Source organism: Gadus chalcogrammus, chromosome 9 (assembly GCF_026213295.1).
Source record: "Gadus chalcogrammus isolate NIFS_2021 chromosome 9, NIFS_Gcha_1.0, whole genome shotgun sequence".
NCBI classification, from domain to species: domain Eukaryota; kingdom Metazoa; phylum Chordata; class Actinopteri; order Gadiformes; family Gadidae; genus Gadus; species Gadus chalcogrammus.
Window position 1 is genome coordinate 17,678,145 of NC_079420.1, and position 12,308 is coordinate 17,690,452.

At 43.7% G+C, this 12,308-nt stretch overlaps 1 protein-coding gene across 1 annotated transcript in view; it reads left to right on the forward strand.

Annotated features, from left to right (window-relative positions):
• Nucleotides 1–12,308, forward strand: part of LOC130389181 (sphingomyelin phosphodiesterase 3-like) — a 36,692-nt gene continuing 24,384 nt past the window's right edge. Inside the window, exon 1 of the mRNA XM_056598856.1 lies at nt 1–161. The gene's annotated coding sequence lies outside the window, so the exon portion shown is untranslated. The remainder of the gene's footprint in view (nt 162–12,308) is intronic.

A 12,308-nucleotide genomic window follows, 5' to 3' on the forward strand; every position in this document is an offset into this window, starting at 1 on the left:
GGCCAGGAAGTGGTCCTCGTCGCGTGAATTCAAGAGCCCCTAACCGATTGGCCATAAGCACGCTGTACAGAAAGGAGAACACACACGGGATAGCAACACGCTCATCCTGCACACACACAGGCTGACATCGAAAGGTTTCCGAAGAATAATAAAACGATAAAGTAAGTGACGGCTTCTTCTATACATAAAATCGAAAGGATCAGGGATGTATGGATGGCAATTCGAAAATGGAATCCTGCTAACGTTTAACCAACCAAAATCCGCGTACATCTCCTAATTGGAAATGTGAGTGTCTGTTTCTTGAAATGATCAACGTATTAATTTGACCAAGTAATTGTGTTGAAGCCGCGCCTAAATCTTTCCCCGCCTGCTTTAGACTGGGTTTGGGATTTGACTCGCATTTGCATGAGAAGAAACACATTTCCAGAGACCCGGCGAGACGCACTATTTCTCGTTGAATGTGGCATGGAGGCATGGAGGGACGGAGCTGTTCGCGGCTGTGTGGCCCGAGGATGGTTATTTTCTTCGTAATCCATCATTCAAATAGAGAGTTTGTTGCTCATCCCGCTGCCCCACATGGCCGTCTGCTGAAAGAGGAGATCCTAATAGGCCTGCACTACTAACCTGTGGCCAGCTGCCTGGCTTCCAGTAGACCCTTGGACTTGATGATGTATAAGCGAGGCGTTCAGCAAAACTGCAGAATAGGCAAAGCGGATTTAATGATTCTGGAGGTTTCATATCACAGTCATAAACCATGACCCTAGATATATGTGATGCATGTTTTGTGTTCTGTTATAGGTTATATTCCCCAGGGTATCAGCATCTTTCCTCTCTCTCAATTCATAACTCCTTTGTATATTTGTTCCAGATTAGTGGTCAGAAAATAAGAAAGACAGCTATGAAACTCTCTTATCTCTGTAATTCGATTTGAATAACACTATTGCATTCTACAACCTTTTCTGAACTATAGCCAGACATTGTGGTCGATAATGTTCTTGATAAATCCTGCACTTCCTGCCACTTTGTTTTGCAGAACATTTTGCTTTCCTCAGATACATTAATTCCCACAATATATCTTACCATTTAACAGTCCTTCCCTCTTCAAGGCTTGGCAACTTAAGTTTCTCAAGTTAATACGATTTAGAAAGTCGGCCTTCTTGGTATTGGAGAGATATGCATTAAAGATTGTGGGAACCCACATCATACAACTTAAATGTCACATGCCTTTTATCTGACATAAGATGCAGATCAAATGTTATGTTGCTGTTCCAGATGAAGGTAGTATAAATTGAGGTCTAGAATTGTATACATTTAAATGTCGACTGGCCATATTTGTTGAAATAGTAAGATGTGATCTGTGTTCAGCTACAGGTAGGGCTGGTAGGGTAGGGAGGGGAATATGGCTTCTGGGGGGGGGGGGCAGTATGTGCCCTGTAGGAAAGTAGGTGAAACATGATATCAGAGGATCTGGTTTCATCACTTGCATGCAGGTGGACAGACCCTGCTGCTCTTCATTAGCTAAACTCTTCATCTTCTATGTATGTATGTATGTATGTATGTATGTATGTATGTATGTATGTATGTATGTATGTATGTATGTATGTATGTATGTATGTATGTATGTATGTATGTATATCTAGCTCTCGATCTCTCTCTCTCTCTCTCTCTCTCTCTCTCTCTCTCTCTCTCTCTCTCTCTCTCTCTCTCTCTCTCTCTCTCTCTCTCTCTCTCTCTCGCTCTTGCTCCCTCTGTCTCTCTCTCTCTCTCTTCATCTCACTGTGGCTCTCGAGATAGATTCAATAGGAATATGGATTATGTGATAAGAAGATAAAAACACGTTTTTTTCTGTCTGTTCTTTCTGTATTCCTAATAAAAAACAACAACCTTGAGACCTCGTCCACACTTAAAACGTACTTAAACATCACTACCCCTCATTTTAGAGCCCCAAATGTGTAGATGCTCCGTTAACATAGCGACAGGCCTTGATCTGAGTTGGAGATCTGACACACTATACCTAACAGGGTGGCCCAGCACAGGGTAGGGGCTCAGCGGCCAGGCCAAGGGGGCTGGGGGCCGACGACAGCCCTGTGGTTAACACATGTTCACTAACTGTATCTAGCTTCCCCCCTGACAATCACTAGCATTGATTAGACAGCAAATCCGCTTTGTGCACATGCATGGCCAGGCCACAGAGAGCGCCCTTCTGAAAGACTGAATATATAAATAGAAAGAAGAAGTGATCAGATGTCCAATTTTCGGTCCTTAATTCTTAAATCTGTTTATAGAGCGGTAAAACTCACTCTCTGTCCGGCCAACATTCTACATACTTAGCTCTCTGCCCGTTCACATTTTCATTGGTCATCGTAGGGGAGAGTGATCGGTTTTGTTTAGGATTTTGTTTCATCATTTTCCATTCAGAATTAGGTTACGGTTGAAAGTAATGCAATTGCGTAGCTCTACTGCTGCTGCTGCTGCACAGTTCCTGGAACATGTCTCAAGTTGAGCTATGACCCACTCACCTTTCCTTCAAGTAAAGGACATCGTTTGTCGACCCTGGACAATTTGGGGTAGCATAGAAAAGTGTTTCATGTGTTTCATTACACGTATCTAAGGGCACATCATCTATGTTTTTGGCTCGTCAACCCCCCTGAAGTTACGACACTATTTTATTACATGGCACCGACTTTCTGGTCTGGTGGAGATTGAGTCTTTGATTGACAGTAGAACTGCTGCCAAGTTAAGTAGCTGCTTAAAAAAAGCACATGTATGCTGCCTATAGTTAGCCTATATGATTATACAGCCTGCATGCACTGCAGTCTAATTAGACCCCGTCCAGAGCTTATTAGAGACCCAGCATGCTGGACATTTATTTACAAAATCATCTTCCACCCCTCCCAACTGTACTTTCTCTTGCATGGCAGTCCTCACCTTCTCATTAAATGTATGTTGGTGGGTGTTTCCTTTTTCATGGATCTACAACCCTATTCCTCTCTTCACATCCCCTCCCTTTCCTCTCTTTTTCTTTCCTTCTGTCTCTCTCTCTTTCTCTTCCTCGGTCTCTCTTAGTCTCAAAGGAAGACAGAGGAAGAGATAGAAAGTGAGAGAACAAACTCTGTTTCTTTCTCTTTCTCTTTCTCTTACTCTTACTCTCTCCCACTCCCTCTCCCCGTCTCTCTCTTTGTTTCTCTCTTTGTATCTCTCCTTGTATCTATCCTTGTATCTCTGTCTGTCTCTTCCTGTATATCTTCCTGTCTTCCCCAGGCTCATCCATCTGTCTTCGATGCTTGCTACACCCTATCTGGCCTAATTATGAGCCAGCAGGCAGCATGGAAGGGTGTCTGTTGAGCAGTATTTTTCCCCTTCAGCTTGAGGAACGTTTGCATGGAGTAGCCATCTGATGTGGACACATAGGTGATGGTCAACAAAATGTCAGTGATTTTTTTTCAAGGTTCTTGTTTTTTGTTGTTGAGTGTTCTGTGTTGTTAAAGTCGTTTGAATGCAGCAGTGAAACAAGGATGAGTTGGAAATCAACACAAGAGAGAACCTCACAACAACAACGTCCACAAACTATGGAACTCGATGCGTTTCAAAACATCACATCCAGTTTCAATACACCACATCCGTCTGTGTGGAGTACGTAGATGTTTACACCTTTTATCGAAGTACAGGAAGTAAATAGTAACCCTGTGCGGTTTTGATTCCCGTAGAAATACCTCGTCCCTCAAGTCTTCTGTCCCCGATACTCACTGACATCTATTAGAGGCAACTAAGGACTACTTGTTTTGGCCCCTAAGCCTCGAGACTACTCCAAACATGGACACTTAAAACAATACACAGTTCTGACCCATCTTGTTTCGCCATACATTTATGTTAATATTTGTCAACAGCAGCTCATAGCCTATGACAAAATATCGGTTAGTCGAAGTCCTAAAATACTAAGACTTCACCAAAGACACTTAACATGAAACACGAAGGAAACAAGTGATTGTTTTAAACTTTAAGGAAAAACCACAGAGAGCTCTGCAAGAACTGTTTCACATGCACGCACGCATGCACGCACACACACACACACACACGCACGCACGCACGCACGCACGCAGGCACGCACACACACACACACAGTGCCACATGTGTACAGATTAGTGTGTGCTCTAACAGAGAGATACAAGGCAGGCAGGAAGGACACAAGTTCAACAATGATCGCGGCAACGGCTCCCTTCTCCTTAGCCTGCCCCCTAATTGGATTGCTCCAGATTATATCATCATCACTGTATAAGATGGAAGCCTGGCCAGAGGTGTGTGTGTGTGTGTGTGTGTGTGTGTGTGTGTGTGTGTGTGTGTGTGTGTGTGTGTGTGTGTGTGTGTGTGTGTGTGTGTGTGTGTGTGTGTGTGTGTGTGTGTGTGTGTGTGTGTGTGTGTGTGTGTGTGTGTGTGTGTGTGTGCAGACCCAGAGAAAGAAAGACAATGTGTTTGGTTCAACTGCATTCTTCAGTTCAAAAGGCCTGAAATAAACTTTTTTGAAGAAGAAGATGACAGGCCATTCTTAATAAACGTTGTTGTTAAAAATTTTGGAATTCATTTTCTGGATCAAACATTTCAACAACGTAGCTTGAATGAGTCGTGCTTGGCCTACAATGAACTGAGAAGTTTGCCTCTAAGTATCTTGAGCATGATGATGTCCGAACAATCATTCAGATGATTTGAGCTAGCTCCCACAACAAAGAAATACATCAGGTTCAAAATTTAAAGAAATATGAATCAGAATAAGCTGGAGCAGAATCATAGTTTGAATTAAAAAACTGAACCAAAATCGGAATAAAAATATTATTTTAATAAAATCAAAAACTTTATAGAATATCATCAAGACAATGCCTGATTATTTGTATTCATATCTTTTTTTTTTTACTTAGATGGAGGTCACCTGTTTGTCTCTGACACTGATAACTGAGATTGGGTAGAGAGATCTTGGTGCTGCATTCATGTTTTGCCAGTGTTGCCAGAACCATGTTTGTGCTGGACCAGCTGTGCAGTGATTCTGGCCAGAGAACTAGTCTCTCCCAGTGAAGTCGGATTATTCTACAATTTATTTTTGGTGTTCAGTTTGACCGTAAATCACCAAATAAGTTTCTTTCTCTGCCTGCCTGTCTGCCTCTCTAGTATGTACCCCTCTCTCTCCCCATCTCGCTCTCTATCTCTCCCTCTCGCGCTCTGTGTGTGTGTGTGTGTGTGTGTGTGTGTGTGTGTGTGTGTGTGTGTGTGTGTGTGTGTGTGTGTGTGTGTGTGTGTGTGTGTGTGTGTGTGTGTGTGTGTGTGTGTGTGTGTGTGTGTGTGTGTGTGATTAGACAGCCTGCTGCTGTTGGCAGGTCAGTGTGAGTAGACTGTAGGAACATGGGGAGATTATGTGTCCGACTGGTCCTCCATATACCTCTGGATGAGAGGAGGAGGAGCCACAAGCAAGAGCCATAGAGGGAGATGACGGCAGGGAGAGGGAAAGAGAGATAGAGGGAGGGAAAAGAGATGGAGGGGGAGAGAGATAGGAGGATTTGGGTTTTCCTGAATTAATCCCTGAGGCTTTCATTTGGGTGCATGAGATTGTGATTGTTTGTGTGTGTGAGTGATTGTGTGTGTGTGTGTGTGTGTGTGTGTGTGTGTGTGTGTGTGTGTGTGTGTGTGTGTGTGTGTGTGTGTGTGTGTGTGTGTGTGTGTGTGTGTGTGTGTGTGTGTGTGTGTGTGGTTGTGTGTATACAGACATTAAGGCACTGGGTCTAATTAAACCACTGTTCCAGTGATTACACTTGAGGCTGCAAAGAAGGTTTTAGGTGGCATCATACCTGCACGCTTGTGTGTGTGTGTGTATGTGTGTGTGTCTGTGTGTGCAAGCGTGTGTGTGGTGTGTGCTTGTCTCTAGCTGGGTGCACATGTCAGATGTGGTGGGTGTGGCCGAGCAGCGGTTGGCCTCAGATCTGTGGCAGGGCAGCTCTGTAGGACGCGCTACCGACTGATAACAGAGGGAGGGAGGGAGGGAGACTCACTTAACACACTCGGCTCAATGCTGAGCGCACTGAGTCTGTAGTCAACTCAGCCTCTCTCTCATTACCTACTCAGACTACAGGCCATGTTCTGACCTCAAAGCACAGCTTGGGCGGGTGATCCGTGTGTGTTTGTGTGTGTGTCTACGTATGTGCCTACGTGCGTGTGTTCATATGTGTGTCTGTGTGTATGTTTTGTGGAAGGAAGTCAGTGAGGAGGGGGGGGGGGGGGGGGGGGGGGGGAGAATAACCAGCATCAGTCACATGAAAACAACAAAACCAACACCGAACCTGAAAAGTAAGACCAGATCCTGCAAATTAAAAAGGGAAGGGAATGCTCTGGTTTTACCTTTTACCTCAGCCGTCCATGAATGTACAATCTTTTTACACCCTGTTCTTTCTTTCTCTGTATAATATCTTGTGTAGAGCAGCAAAACACTCACCTTCTGTTTGCTATGAGCTGAGCTTTGGGCCCGTTTCCATGGCAACACCCACAGCACTCTAGGAGAGCAATAGTGACAGTGCCACGATGCACGTCATTGTCCGTTTTCCCTATAGTCCCGCCCTTCCTCCCCCTTCCCTCTGGCTTTAATTTATATTGAAGGCTGCAATGTTTAAATTACACCCATTCTTTTTTTATTATTATTATTATTATAACGTGTTATTAGTGGAGCTCATCCCACAGGAATCTTGACAATGTAGCTTCTGCCTTTAGCCAGATTATTTCTGCCTTCAGTTAACACATTCTGGTGTAATCCATAGTTGGTTGTAGGAAGACTTTAAATGCTTTCATCATCAGTCCTAGGCACTCTTTCATGATATGCATGTCCCTCACATAAATGTATGTGGATGTGATATTTTAGTCTAGTCATTTGAATCTTTTTAAATATTACGGGCCATTTGGTGGGTTCTGTCGTCCGCGGCGTCTCAAAATATAATGAGTGCATAAATTCTTAGCATGGAGGGCCCCAGGGGGAAACAAACCCCATTTTAATTCCATGCTCTACCAGTTAAGCTGCCAATTGAGCTACCCAGGACCATAGCACCCTAATCTACGTTCCTCTTAAAGCTTTGGAATCTTTGCATCTCAGCTCATTCAGAACGACGGCATAGAAAATGACATGCAGAATGACATCCAGGCACTTCAAAAGAAAACGATTCTAATCCTCTATCTTTCAGCGTGCTTCCTTTCAGACAAGAGGAAGAGAAAAGGGAGAGAGGGCTTGAAGGTGAAACACTTTTGCTAGTATAAGAGAGTGAAGAATTGTGTGAGCATGAACCAACATTTAATGGGGATGTTGAATTAAAATGTTGTTATTTAAATAAAATATATCATGTCAAAGGTTTTCACACATTGCATGAAATGCAAAAGTAAAATGGAAAATGGCTGTCGGGCAAAAGATGTAGGAGACCAAGCTAAAAAAATTCCTGGAACACAGATATGGTTATGATGAGAGATATGATTGGAGGTTCTGCTTAAAAAAATGGTTGGGGACTGATGAAACACCTACAGAGAGTAATGCTCTATTTTTATAAATATCTATTGTTCATTTATCAATTAGAAATGGCACCAGCCATGTACAACTTTATTACTAGGGTGAAACAAGTGCTTTTTAATCCCTCTATTTTGACACCATGCCTATTTTATGTAGTTGTGTCTCTACTTACGTGGACTGTGCCCTGGAAAATGTCAGTTTTGGACAACAGGGCTTGAAAAAGTCAGCTTGGAGCTGAGAGGAAGGCAGTTCTACTGTGTTTTCATTTCAATCAGACTTCTGCGTGATGCTGTATTTATAAATAGATGCTCTCTCTGTCTGTCTCTCTCTCACTCTCTCTCTTTATCATTCTCTCACTATCACTCTCTCTCACTCACTCTATTTCTCTCTCGCCCTCTCTCTCTCTCGCCCTCTCTCTCTTGCCCTCTCTCTCGCCCTCTCACTCCGCCCTCTGTCTCTCTCTCTCTTGCTCTTTCTCTCTCTCGCCCTCTCTCTCTCTCTCTCTCTTGCCCTCTCTCTCGCCCTCTCTCTCTCTAGCCCTCTCTAAGCGTAGTCGAGACCAAATTGCATGTAGGAAGGAAGCGCGACAAGCAATTATTTCGACCTAAGCAAAAAAATAATTTCTTAGAGTGCTTTGTAGTACAGTACACACATGGCTTTCAGTGAGACTTACTGGCCACTTCTCTAGAAAATACATTCCTCATGTTTCATGGATACCTCAATGTTATACAACCACGTGTTGGTCTTTAGACTTGTTGACTGCTTGAGTCGTTGATTAGTTATTGACTTAAATCTGTCTTTGTCTCTGTTTGTCATAACTGGGATCACATTGAAGAATGCAGAAAATATCTGAATGACTGGTATTATCACGATGGAAGAAATTAATTATTAGGGTTTGATTGTAAAGATTATACAATTTCTGAACTGTTTAATGTAATACTTGCTATACTTCTTCTACTGATAGTATATTGCCGACATAAAAAAGCATATTGGATTGCTCAATGTTCTTGCTGTGTCTGTGTTGTGACATCAGAACAAGTAGTTGTACCAAATATAGGACAAATCAATGCTAGACAATCTATAGAAGCATCCGGTCTCGTGGTAAACACAGCACTGAACATTGTAGTGGTGGCCAGGATGTGTTTGTATAGGCGTATGTGCATACTGATTTGTTTAGTTTTGGGAGGGAGGGGATACTGTTGTGTGTCCCTGTGTTTTAACTATCTATTTGTGAGCACTGTGCACTATTTGGTAACACACACACACACTCACACTCACACTCACACTCACTCACATACACAAGATCACACACATGCGCATACACACACACACACACACACACACACACACACACACACACACACACACACACACACACACACACACACACACACACACACACACACACACACACACACACACACACACACACACACACACACACACACACACATTCACTCACGTACACAAGATCACACACATGCATTCACTCACACAAACAAATACACACACTCATGTGTGTATTTGAAGAATGTATTTCCTGTATACGCTGCTAAATGCAGAGGGGGTTGGCCTGCATGTCCCATCATGTAGTTATTGAGTAGGTTGATGAGATGGGCCCCGGTACATTAGTTTTACAATATTGATCCAGTGAAACCGGGTGGTCTAGATTACTCAGAGTGTAAAGTGCAGCAGCCACACTCATACATTGTTGGATATAAGAAAACCACATACACTATACACACTGAGTAGATGGCTGCTCTGATTCCATAGGCGTAGGAACCAAAGGTGCTGTTGTGGTCATTTTGATTCATGGTTATTTCAGCTAAAACTGAGCATGGCAAGTAGCAGGGTTACTGTAGTATGCACACGTCCTGCCTCATGTCTAACTCACAGTCAGTTGGCTGAGAGAGGCCTCTGCTGGGACAGGCCTTTAAGCTGTGTCTGGGTGTTCACACAGCTAAAAGGCCATCATGGTTTAAGGATTAAAAGTACCGGTATTAAAATATTTTTAATATATTCTCTAATATTCTAGGATAACTAGATCTTTGAGCAATTTGTTCTATACCATCATAGCAAACCAGCAGTCTTGGTTATATTCACATTTTGTTGATAATCAGACTTGAAAGGTTTCATTTTGAGTTTGCTCAAGGGATCACTGGTTTGCAGCAGTTCAGCAGGTGAACGCGCTAGTGTTCTAACCATGTGTAGAGATCCAGGTTCGATCCTCACCTGCGGCCCTATGTGATGTCATTCCCCGTCTCTCCATCAACCCGCCCTACCGTCTATCTGCACTGTCCTGTCCAGAGAGGCAAAAAAAAACAAGAAAAGCAAGAAGAACATTGTCATCAAACATCCTCACAGTGTGAGGATGTTTTAAGATGTTCTCCAGCAGCGGTGCTGAGGTGTGTGAGAGGGACACTATGTTAATGTATGTGTGCACAGTGCAGTTGTGCGTGTGCACAGTGCAGTTGTGCATGTGCACAGTGCTAATGTGCGTGTGTGCACAGTGCTAATGTGCGTGTGTGCACAGTGCTAATGTGCGTGTGCACAGTGATAAGTGTGCATGGTGCTGATGTGCGTCTGCACATCAGCAATTGTGCGGGTTGCAGTAGGGGGGCCCTTGATATATAACGTTCAAACAAATAGCATTTGGGGCCACCAAATATCAGCTCTAATTATTAAAGCAAATTCACATTTTTTGTAAACCGTTATTGATTAATATGATAGATTGTTTTTCAAGGCTACTGGCCCTTGTAATCCAGTGAAGGTGCTCCACCACTGCTGGATGAATCTAGGGGAACCCTGCATTCATATGTTGGGGTTTGATCCTAGGGCCGGCCCCTCTAACATAGTATCGGATGTTTATTACTGACTACTGACACTCTTGTTTTGTAAATGCATGATAGAGGACCACTTGATGTTAGCCTGTGTCATCACTGTGTGCGTGTGTGTGTGTGTGTGTGTGTATGTGTGTGTGCGCGTGTGCATTTGTGTTTGAAGTATGTTGCCTCACACTGTAATCACAATCTAAGTTTCCATAAGTACATCATGTCTTAAAGATCCCATGGCATGAAAATGTCACTTTATGAGGTTTTTTAACATTAATATGAGTTCCCCAAGCCTGACTATGGTTCCCCGGTAGCTAGAAATGGTGTTAGGTGTAAAACGAGCACTAGGGATCCTGCTCTGCCTTTGAAAAAAACAAAGCTCAGACATGCCGATTTTGAATTTTGTCGTCATACGGGGAAATGTTACCTCCCCTTCTCTGCTTTGCTCGCCCAGAGAATTTGGCCCGCCAATGAGACAATGAGCTACGACTGTTGTACACTTCTTTGTTATTTTGATAACCGTTCCGCTATTTCCACACCGAGACTCGTAGTGGGGGTTATCTCAGCCATGGTTGAGAAGGAATTGGTGGGAAGGGAACTTTGACTTTGACTGACTTTGGCTTTGACTCCCTGAAGTACATGAACCGCGAGGCACCACCGCCGCGAGGCACCACCGCCGTGATGCACGCTGCCCGCTTACGAGGCGGTGGTGCCTCGTCAGCGGGCAACCCGACGCAGTCGTTTGAGATTCATAATATCGTCTGGAGGCGCACACAGGCAAAACAAGCCTTTACATTTGCCATATTAACGCAATGTACGCCAAATTTACGTACTGCGGTACACCTCTGTAACCGCACTTACGTGTACCGTTACACCCTATTATATATAGAGCTCCAGGACTCCCGCCAGAACACCCAGAGTGTTCTAGAATATTCACAGAACAGGGCTAAAGGCTGTGAGCGCCTCGCCATTGCGATACATCCACTGTAAACAGCGCATGGTACTGTGGCTGCAAGCTGCTCAGGGCCACACCCCCACCCTCCTCCTTGACCCGCCTCTCTCCTCCTCATTTGCATTAAAGCTACAGACACAGAAACGGCACGTTCGGGGAAAGCTCAATGTGCGACTGGCTCGTAGTGGCTGTAATTCTGCACCACGGCTGAATTTTAGGGAACGTCTTCAAATACTGTGTTAGGGGCCCACTAATATCTATATTAAAGCATCCATAAAGTAGCATGCCATGGGACCGTTAAGCACTATGTATTCTATGCATATGCTCTTGCATTAAGAACAAACATTAAGTACACTCACATGAGTTTATGCAAATACTGTACTGTGCGTGGCTGCTAGCTAATACATGAACCAACAGCCTACTAATTTGTGCCCAAACAACATCCACACACACACACGCACACACACACACACACACACACACACACACACACACACACACACACACACACACACACACACACACACACACACACACACACACACACACACACACACACACACACACACACACACACACACACACACACACACACATTGCCTCAGGGGATGGTTCCCCTAATAATTCAGACAGACAGTATTGATCGGGCTGAGAGGGAGAAATGCTCTGGGAAAATGTCACTGGCTATAATTCCCGAACTGCCACAGTCGTTTATCAAGGCCTTCTTCATCAATACACTTGGTCCTCCTAATGACTGGTTGCATGCAGTGCTGTATGTGAACATTTGATAATAAGTGTGTATGTGAGTCGTTTGAGATGTGGACATTTCACCCCTGCCCTAAGATTTATTGAATTGCTGATAAAAATGGATGCGTTTAACACATCCCTGAGACAAATAAATAATCTAGAAGTACCCTCAAAGGATAAATAATACACATATTCTCGTTATATACAGTGTATGAATAATGCAAATTTGCAGCTCTCTAAATGAATCACAAAT